Source organism: Anser brachyrhynchus, assembly GCF_964034855.1.
Source record: "Anser brachyrhynchus genome assembly, chromosome: 10".
Taxonomy (NCBI): domain Eukaryota; kingdom Metazoa; phylum Chordata; class Aves; order Anseriformes; family Anatidae; genus Anser; species Anser brachyrhynchus.
The window spans coordinates 2,261,469-2,270,819 of NC_137705.1; the positions used below are offsets into that span (position 1 = coordinate 2,261,469).

The 9,351-nt window shown below is 46.1% G+C and overlaps 1 long non-coding RNA gene across 1 annotated transcript in view; it reads left to right on the plus strand.

The window, feature by feature from the left end:
* LOC308200369 overlaps positions 1-9,147 on the plus strand; it is a 37,883-nt gene extending 28,736 nt beyond the window's left edge. Inside the window, exon 11 of the long non-coding RNA XR_013955571.1 lies at positions 467-9,147. This is a non-coding gene — a long non-coding RNA (uncharacterized lncRNA). The remainder of the gene's footprint in view (positions 1-466) is intronic.
* Positions 9,148-9,351: the final 204 nt, after the last annotated feature.

Below are 9,351 nucleotides of genomic sequence, written 5' to 3' on the forward strand. Positions count from 1 at the left end.
ATCCAGCAAAGAGCCAGCTAAGGCATATCTTCCTTCCCATCTTCCTCCGAAAATTCAAATGAGAAACAAATAAAATTTTTGTAACCTTATACAGCTGCTGTCATAGCCCTGTGTATCAATCGTCATCCTTTATCTCTCACCGGCTGGAAATCTCACATTTTCATTGCCCTGAATCACCAGATGCATTCATCAAACATGACAAATGCCTCCAAAACACTAAATCACCCCACTCGATCTCAATGGGCTACATAATCATTGTCATACTGACAATAAATTTAAAAATATCTGTGTTGCAAACTCAAATACCTACAGCTCCTAGCAGGGCTGAGAAACCACAGAAGGAAAACTGAATCCTAAATTAAATTTTAGAGTTTTTCACTCCCTCAGAAATTTGATAACCTCATGCGTTTTTGGGAGGCTTTCTGATTTGTTTTTGAAAAAGAGTATTTTTTTTTTCTACCCACAGGAATGATTCATGGACTAAAAGATGTTTTCCAAGAAATAACGTTATATCTCAGTAAGGAGGAAAATGTAGATGTGAAAAACTTCTCTGCTTTCCTGGGGAGCTGCCAGTTTTGTGGGCTTGCCCATGTGTTGCCCCGATCCTCCTGCATCCCACGGCACCGAACCTACTCCAGGGTGGCCTCGCAGGGGAGAGCAGCCGTGCCTTCACAGCTTCCAAGGGGACCAAAAGCACCTGAGCATCCTCCCAGCTCTGATGGGACCTCCTTGCATCCTGGAAAGCATTGGCAGGAAAATGCTGGGGTCATTGCAGGTCAGACTGTGGGTGTTGCATAAAACGGGGATTTGGGCTGTGGACACATGAGCATGTTGCCCTGAGGATCCCATAAATCAACTGACCTGTGAGAGCCGCTTCTAATCTGCGGCGAAAACCAGCCCATGCAAGGTAACTTGATTTCCTTAATTAAAGAGATTCTCGTTTTCTTTCCTTGGAGCTGGCCAAAGCCAGTGGAGCAGCAGTACCTCGGATAACCCCATGTTATGCAGGAGGACACGGGCAGGTCCCGCAGAGACCCTGGCACGGCTGGCGGTATGCTCTGCGGCTTCTGCTTGTGCAAAGCCAGGCCTCCCACACTGGTACACTTGAACAGATGTTTTAAAGTAAGCTCCACGGAAGACACAGGAACGTGACCATTTCCTCCTTGGTGTTTGTCACCTTAATGCAAGAGCCTTGTGTGTGCGTGGAGGATTGCATCATGGGCACGTGGGAAGTCTTTGTACTCAGTCCATATGTGAATCTTGCATTTTTTAGGGTATATTCAATAGAAGTATGCACTTGCACAGACATAAATGTCTCAAAAGCAAGCACATTTGCTGCCATGCAGTCATGCAGTGTTTTCTTAGATCTCTGCTGCAAGCTATTTATTGCATTTTTAATTTTAAGTTGGTTCAGAAAGGAGACTCGCCTGGGATTTTTCGCTGCCGTTCGGCCACCCAGTTCCCACTGAAGCTGAGTGTGGGATTTTGCTGTGAAAAGATGATGATTTCGCAAGAACGCAAAAGCTGTGCAGACATGGGTGGGAGTTGTGCCTCTGGAATGATTAAAGACCAAAGCCAATGAGATGACTGCAAGGCATTAGCCCGGGATCTGGGAAATCTGTACTCTTTGCTCTGCAACTGTGTCTCCTTAATAAGGGGCAGCTTAAGGTTACCCAAAACTCAATCCTGCTGATCATCTGCATCACGAACTTCTAAATTCCTCTCTCAGCAGCTGCCCGGTTTGACCTTGAAAGCTGCGATCAGCATCTAGGTGGGAGGGCAGCTCTCCTCGAGCCTTTTCTCCTCCATGCCCAGGGCGGTGCGGTGCGATGGGCCGGGCTCTCCTCCTCGCCTGCTCCTCCGGCTGCGCTCCTCAACGCCTTATTTCTTGGGCAAGTGGAGCCCAAGAGAGCACCCACAAGACGGGCTTTCCCATGTACTGGGGTAAGGGGGATCTGTTAAATCACTATGGCTGTAGATCTCTTCTGTTACTATTTTTTCCCAAATGTCTGATTTACTCCAGTGATAAACCCAGCGTTCTATGTAAGCGTTTATTTCCCTGACAAGCTAGTTTTCCATTGTAAAAACGCCCAGACTGGGGACCTATTACGGCAATTGACAGGTAAAAATGCAGCTTCTGTAAACTCATGCTGGCTGGGTTGCATACCCAAGTAACGAGAAGATGCCATGCGTCACAGAGCCACAGCAGCCTCATTACGTGGAGGCAGCCACGGGGGATGCACACGGTGACAAGGACGCCAGGTTCCTTTCAGCCCTGTGTCATACCCAGAGTGTTAGCAGCGCCAAGATTAAAGTATCAGGAGTGTTTGGTTTTCTTGGTAAAGCTCTCCAGGTAATGATTCTTGCAGACTAATCACCCCCCAAAACAACCGCTTAACCCCGTTTGATGCAGTTTTAGCTGTTAAGCTAAGGAGAGGTGTCAGAAAGCTAAACCTCGTTAGGAAGCTTATTGCATGTGAAGAGCACGGCCAGGAGCCCACCTTGGGAGGACTCTGGCGAAGAACATCCCGCTTTGGAGGGGTGCTGTGAGGCAGGCACAGGCGGCCACGGCACCGCCAGGAGCACACAGCCTCGGCACAGGGTCGGGAAGGATGCCTGCTGGATCCCAAACACCACCGAGGGGTTGCTGTGGGTTTCTGTTCTTAGGGCTGAAGTTACAATCGGGCCTGGTGTGCTGAAGGAACACCAAACACGAAGCTTCAGGCGCTGCCGGCACAGGCAGCGTGGACCTCACAGCCACCCTCAGAGCTCCTGTGCCGCCAGAAGCAGTGGGGACGGGTCCAGCAGGCTGTGCCCTCGTTCACGCTTGCTGGCAGCGGCTCAGGACCGGCTGTGAGCAGAGGCTGCTCCAGACCTGCTGGAGTGCAATTACCTCTGTGCTGCTTCATCAGCGTTTTTTGTATAAAGAGCATTTTAGAGCGGAAAAATGCTTTGTGCGATTTAAATATCAAAAAGGACTAGGAAGGCTAGAGTGTAAATAGCCAAGTGGCCAAATCAGCTTTCTCTTCCTGGGACAGATCCATAGCACAGATGCAGCTGGGTACTTTGTCTTCTGAACGGCTTGGTCCTCTGCCTTTGCGGCGACCATTTGCTCAGCTGCCTGTACCTCTGGTTCTGCTGTGGCACTGCGAGGCTCCCTGCATTGCCACTCTTGATTTGTCCAAATAATGGCCTTTTGGAGAATAACGCCCCTTTCCTCAGGGCTGAGGAATGGCTGGGTCGGTGAAAGCAGCTCTGAGAAGCTCTCCTGCTGTCTCGGGGGCTGGCAGGGCCTCGTGCAGCGTCGCCTCTCGGAAGCGCTGACACGGCAGACCCAGCTGGTAGCATTCGGGAGTCTGTCACGTCAACCCCCCCCCCCAAATAACCTCCCCGTTACAGAATAAAATAGGAACCTCTATTTTTTTGTGATTTCCACAAGTCAACCTGTTAACCTCCTGATACAAAGCTGCTTTCCACGTTGGCGGCCATCCAAACCAGATACAATTTTTGAGTGAAATTGTCATTAATGTCACAGTGAGTATAAATCACGGCTTTCTATAGCTGTGTTAACATGACTGCCTTCACTTAATGGCCCAAAGCATTAAATCTGTATTCCGAATATGTTTGGTCCAAGCAGGCATGCCATATCCTGTCAGCTGCTGTGTGCGCAAAACTTAACGTAAACCTATACCATTATTTTCATTAAAATCAAATCTAGATGTTAATGAAGCAGCTGTATTTTTGCATCTAACTTGATCTGTTAAATGAAATATTTATTTTTAAAATTAATAATGCTGATATTCATTTTATTATGTGAGGTGCGCATACTTACTGCTTTGACTTTTTCTGTGGGAATATGTCAGTGAAAGGAAAGGATGCTGCATTAATGCCGGCAAAACTCATCAGCCGCAGCCTTCCCCCAGAACAAAACAGTCCGCCTTTAAATTAAATGACTTTTGAATCAAAACCATTGACCAGCTAGAGTTAAAGTTATGGTTTCACTCCTACAAATACTTAAGGTGTTGCTGCCTCTGCTCTGGAAGCATTTATTTCGGCACAGAGAAGTCATTTCCAACGACTGATCTGAACTTTCTGTCATTTGTCTCTGCTTTCTGTTGCTGCCAGAAGGAATTGGCTCTTTCCTTCTCTACGAAGACGCATGATCAGACTTCCACGGCACATCCAGCTTTGCTCGAAGGTTTGTGCTTAGCAGAATACAAGAGGCTGAGAAATGCTGAGAAATGGCGCATTACGTGTAAGGTGGTGCATTCACGGAGAATTACATCTCTTCCAGAGAGAGCCCAATTGCCTGGATGCGCTATGGAAAAGTAAGCACCTGCCCGTTTTTATTCCTGAATGACAATTTATGTTGCTCTTATCGGTACCTGCACAAGGCTGAGCACTCTGGCCCCGATCCAGCCGAGTACTTGCTTTACTTGAAGGCCGCAGATAATGTCGTTGCCTGGAAAGCAGTGCTCACCTTCCCACAAATCTCCTCGCCCCTTCCCGACAGCCGCTCTGAGAGAAGCCCCGTCGCCTCCTGCCTCGCTCAGCGGGCGGGTGAGGCAGACGGAGGTGACGAGACCTGTGCACTTATCGCACCTGGTCAGGGATGGAGGAGAAACAACGTCGAGGTGTTCAGCCTCGCTGACCTCCATTAGGAGCAATGGCAGCTGCTGGGCACTTGGTGGTCTGGGCTTAAAAAGGAAAAAAATAGAAAACAACCAAAACAAACAAACAAACAACCCCCCAGAAAACACTGTGGAAAAGTGCCATCTGCTCAGGGGGCATTGCTGCTATTTCTCTTGCTTTCCGGTGCTTTCCTGGCTTCTCCACTTTAACGAAACCTTCGGTTTAGCCTGTGGAGGGAGAGGCAATTCGCCTGAGGGAGTGAGTGGTGATGGCATCACGTTTATCTGTAGTTTCCCGTGGAAAAGAAGAGGAAAGCAATCGGTTCTCCTTTCCCCTGCAAAACCAGGCCCCACGAGCTCATTAATTGAAATAACACAATAAAGAGCTAAAATTCACCTAACAAATAAGATAAATCATTTTCGGCTTAGTGGAAATGATTAATGGATTTAGATACAATTTGTCAAAGTTATAAACAAAAAGGAAAGAAAATGGTCAGAAAAAAATGACAACTTCAAGGGATGTTTCTGACTTTTGTTTTCAAAACAGTGTTTTTATTTTATAGCTAGCTAAAAATGTACTCTTATAGACTTTAAAGGACTGTAAAACCTGAATGGATTGGACAAAAGCTACAAAGTCACCTTGAAATAAGTTTTTCAGATATTTAGCCACTGAAACACTGTTTTGGGGCTGGATCAACTCTAAAATATATTTTAATGCCTTTTGCCTTTGTCCTTTACATGCTTTGGCTACAAATTGAAAAAAAAAATAATAAAAAATCTCACGGTTCTGTAGACACCATCAGGCTGGTCACATCTGCAACAGCAACTCAGAATTTACCTAACTGGCTCTCTAGTGTCTAGGTTCAATAAAAAGGTAAAACTCTCTCATGAGCTTTTTTTTTTTTTAATCCCACTCCCTTTTTTGAAGCCTGGAAGGCACATAAAATGCAATTCTCAGCAGGACAGTAATTGGGAGAAAATGTAATAGATGGTCCACATTCCTCTTTGAAGTTCCCATTGATCAATGTTGCTGAGACTATTTTTCCAATCCATAACTCAGAAACATGAAGAAATTGTCACTTTATTCTTTGGGTATATGTGGTTCACCTCGTAAGAAAATAGACTCTGAGCTCCTGTGTAGCCTTTTTGCAGGTTTTTCGTGGAAGACGGTTTAAAATGGGGAGGAATCAAGATCCCAGTTGTAGGATTTACTTGAATACAAATGTTCCTGATGTTAACCAAAACAATAGTGGTTTTGCAATTTCTTTATGTCTGAAATTTGTGTAAGAAAATTGGATACATCCAATACCTTCCCCTCAAAGACCGTGCTCTGCAGCCAGCCCCATGCTGAGAGCTGGTGTTAATTAGGAGGTGATTACCCCACCTCCTCGTGCTGAAAAATGAGCCCTTTTTCCACAAACGTGGAAAAACCATCTGTCCAAAACGATGCTTAAGAAAGAGATTTTTGTTTATGCTCACATGAGTTGGTTCTACACGTGATAACTTGTTTTCCTAATGAAGCTAGTTAGTAGGATGAATTTCCGTGCCCCTAATTGACAGAGCTGGGCTGCAGTCGCAGCTCTGGCCGCAGCTGTTAGGCAGCTCAGGGATTTACAGCCCAGCACCTAACCAGCACGGGGGCGATGCTCCTGGCTTGTGTACATGCAGCCAAAATGCACCTGCGTTTTAGGTGCTAATTGTACCGAGACAGCCATTTCTCTGTGTTGTCACGTGCTGCCTGGTCTTAATTTCTTTGCATTTCAGTATCTCAAATTAAAAAAAAAAAATAAAAAATAAATAAATTAAAAAGGCTGGCTGAGCAGCTCTTGGTGCTTGGCTGCACTCAGAAGGGCCAAAATCTGGGGTCTGGAAAACCCAGCCCCTGATGTCGGCTCTGTTTCTGGCCCTGTCCTAATGACAGAAAGCCCAAATATTCAGACGCAGCACAGAAAAGGCAGAGGAAAGCTGATCAAAGTTGAATGTAGAGAAAACCCATTTGGATCCTGCAGTCGGGAAAGGCAGGCAGAGGGTGATGGTATTTCTCTGAGCTTTTAGACTGCCTTGCAGTCTCCAAGCAAGAACACAGTGGATTTCTTGTAAATATTTAAAGAAGGAGTCTGACCCTCCCTGTGTGGTGCTATGCTGCTTAAAGGTAAAGATTGGCAGCGATCTTCAAATATTTAGATGTGTTGACTCTAAAAATGCAGCTAAAATGCCTGCTCCCATCATGGAGGTACTGTTTTTTAATCAGTGCGTGACTGTTTAAGGACATAAAACATCCAGGTGTTGTTCCTGAGATGCTGGTTGACTTAATCAGTGGAAACTTTGGATAAAAGCATGCCAGGATTTCCTCAGAGGTGACAAGGGGCTATCAGAGGAGGGCAGCATCACTAACCTATATTAGTTAGTCTTGTCTCATGTTTTCATCCTTTTGAAGTTTGCTGTGTAGTGGTCAAGGCATAACCCTTACTCTGCCCGGGGTGGAACGTGACATTAAGGATTACTTTCTGACTGGAACAGTCTCTCTGAACTGAATAATCTGTAAGATGATTTTTTTTTTTTACTTTTTTTTTATATGTTATTTTGCAGAAGTAGGAAGGCAGCTTCCTACGTATTTTCACAGGAGATGGCATCACTTCCACCAAGGTGTGCAGCAAGGTGCAAGACACCGGCAGAAAATGTTACAGGCATTTCTTTCTCGTCTTCTTGGGCCCGTGTCGCCGTACTGATGGGCAGCACTGCCCATGAGCCTGCCTTTTCTTTTACCCTCGTCGGTGAGAAATCAGTGCTTTTTAACAGAAGCCCAGATATTGTCTGTATTTCCCTAGTGGTGGTGGTACACAGACACAAACAGCCTCTGAGCTGCTCTGCAGCTCCCCTTCCTCCTTTTCCAGTGTCTTTCCCCATGCCTGCCATGGACCCAGGTCCATGGGAGAAGGAAGCCCTTTGCTCCATCACAGCTGCGAGGCATCATAGCTCAGTTTCCAGGTCTGTGAGCATTTTATTTTAACTTCTCTTATTCTTATTACAGATTGTTTTGGTTTCTGTAAATTCTTCACCCAAAATAGATGGCACTACGGGTTTAAATGCTAGGAAGTAGAACGGCTGGCCAGAGGAATGCAACGTCCTGGCCAACCTCACCTTACACGTCGTGCCATGGAGCTGTGTAAGAGGGAGGGAAAATCACATCACGGCTTGTGTTTGTGCCACAGAGCAGTGGTGGGGACAGCTCGTGCTGCTGCTGCTGCCTCCGGGCTGGCACTGAGCAGCACCCAGGGAGCACTCACAGCACAAAAACCATCCAGGAGAAGTGCACGTAACTCGCAGGTTGCCACGAGTTCGAATCGATTAGGGCGACAATGTCATTTTGTTTTGTGCTGAACAATCCCGTGGCTGGAATTGAGACCTGCCAGAAGCTGAATGAGTTAGTGGAGCAAATTGGAAAAAGCAGGGCTATAAATTGCAAGCGAATTCACTTCGTGGTTAACACGTGTGCGTGCTGTGAGGGACAGGGTGTGCGCGAACTGCCCTTCCATGCAAATCCCAATCAATTCGCTGACAGTGTCCTGCTGAACCCTGATGCCTCACTCAGTATTTCTTAAAATAGCCATGGGTTAGGAGGCACAGGGAGACAGACATTCTTACCTTAAGTGATGCGCTGGTGGGAGGCACTGGGGAATTAATAAGGAGTGTATGGATGAGCCTGTAGCAGCCTTATTGCATTTCATTTCCTATGTCCTGCTAAACCATATGAAATAGTTGTAAGTGAAAAAGGACCTATTTGATATATGTAACACCATTTCCTTTCTCCCGTACGTATTCTGAGAAGTTAGTACAGTATTTTTTCATAGGTATAACTCCAGGAATTGCCAGAAAACTAGGTCAATACATTCATGCGGGAAACTAGTCAACCCACACACAGCAAGTTCACGTCGTGCCAGTCACAAATCCCCTTGCACAGCTGGTACCTGAGCAGCATCCCTGCCCTGCCAGGAGCTGCAGGAACCTAGAATCCTCCCAGGAGCCCCAGGTCTCTTTGTGCCAACAACCACACTTTGCTTGGGGGTCTTCCCCGGCTGCTTGAAGGCCCTCCTCAGTTTCTCAGGCATCTCTACCCGGATTTTCTTCCCTGCAAAACCTTATTATGCCAGATTGCTCTTCTTTAAACTACAGATTTTCTTTGTGACCAGTGGGAATGTGCCATGCTTTGATCCAAGAGCAATCGTCCCTTCCCTGGGAGGCCCCCGAGCAGCCCGCAGCGGTCCCCCCACCTCACCTCTCCCTGCCACAGGCCCGTGGGATTTGGGGGAGGCACGGAGGTGGCTGTGAAAAGTACCAAATGTAAGGAAAAATTTGGACCAACGCTTGACAACTTTTCTCTGTTGTCAATTCTAGAAGAATTTAAATTGAGTGATATGTTTTCACTTGCAAATGTTTCAGAGATGGTATTTTTTTTAATCTTTTCCACTTATTTTAAGCCTTATAGCATTGCATAATTTATTTTTTTTTCTTCTCTCCTTACAGAGGAATATGCAGATAGCAACATCTCAGGAATTTGTACAGAAAAATAATTCCCTTGGAACAGAGGTTTGGTTTTGGCTGAAGAAAAAATAATCCTAAAGATGTTAATAGTTTTAATTTCCAGTTGTGTAAGAGCTGATGCTTCTAGAAAGGCGTGATCTTTAAATCTGTAGTAAACTCTGATGTCCCTTGGCAGAGC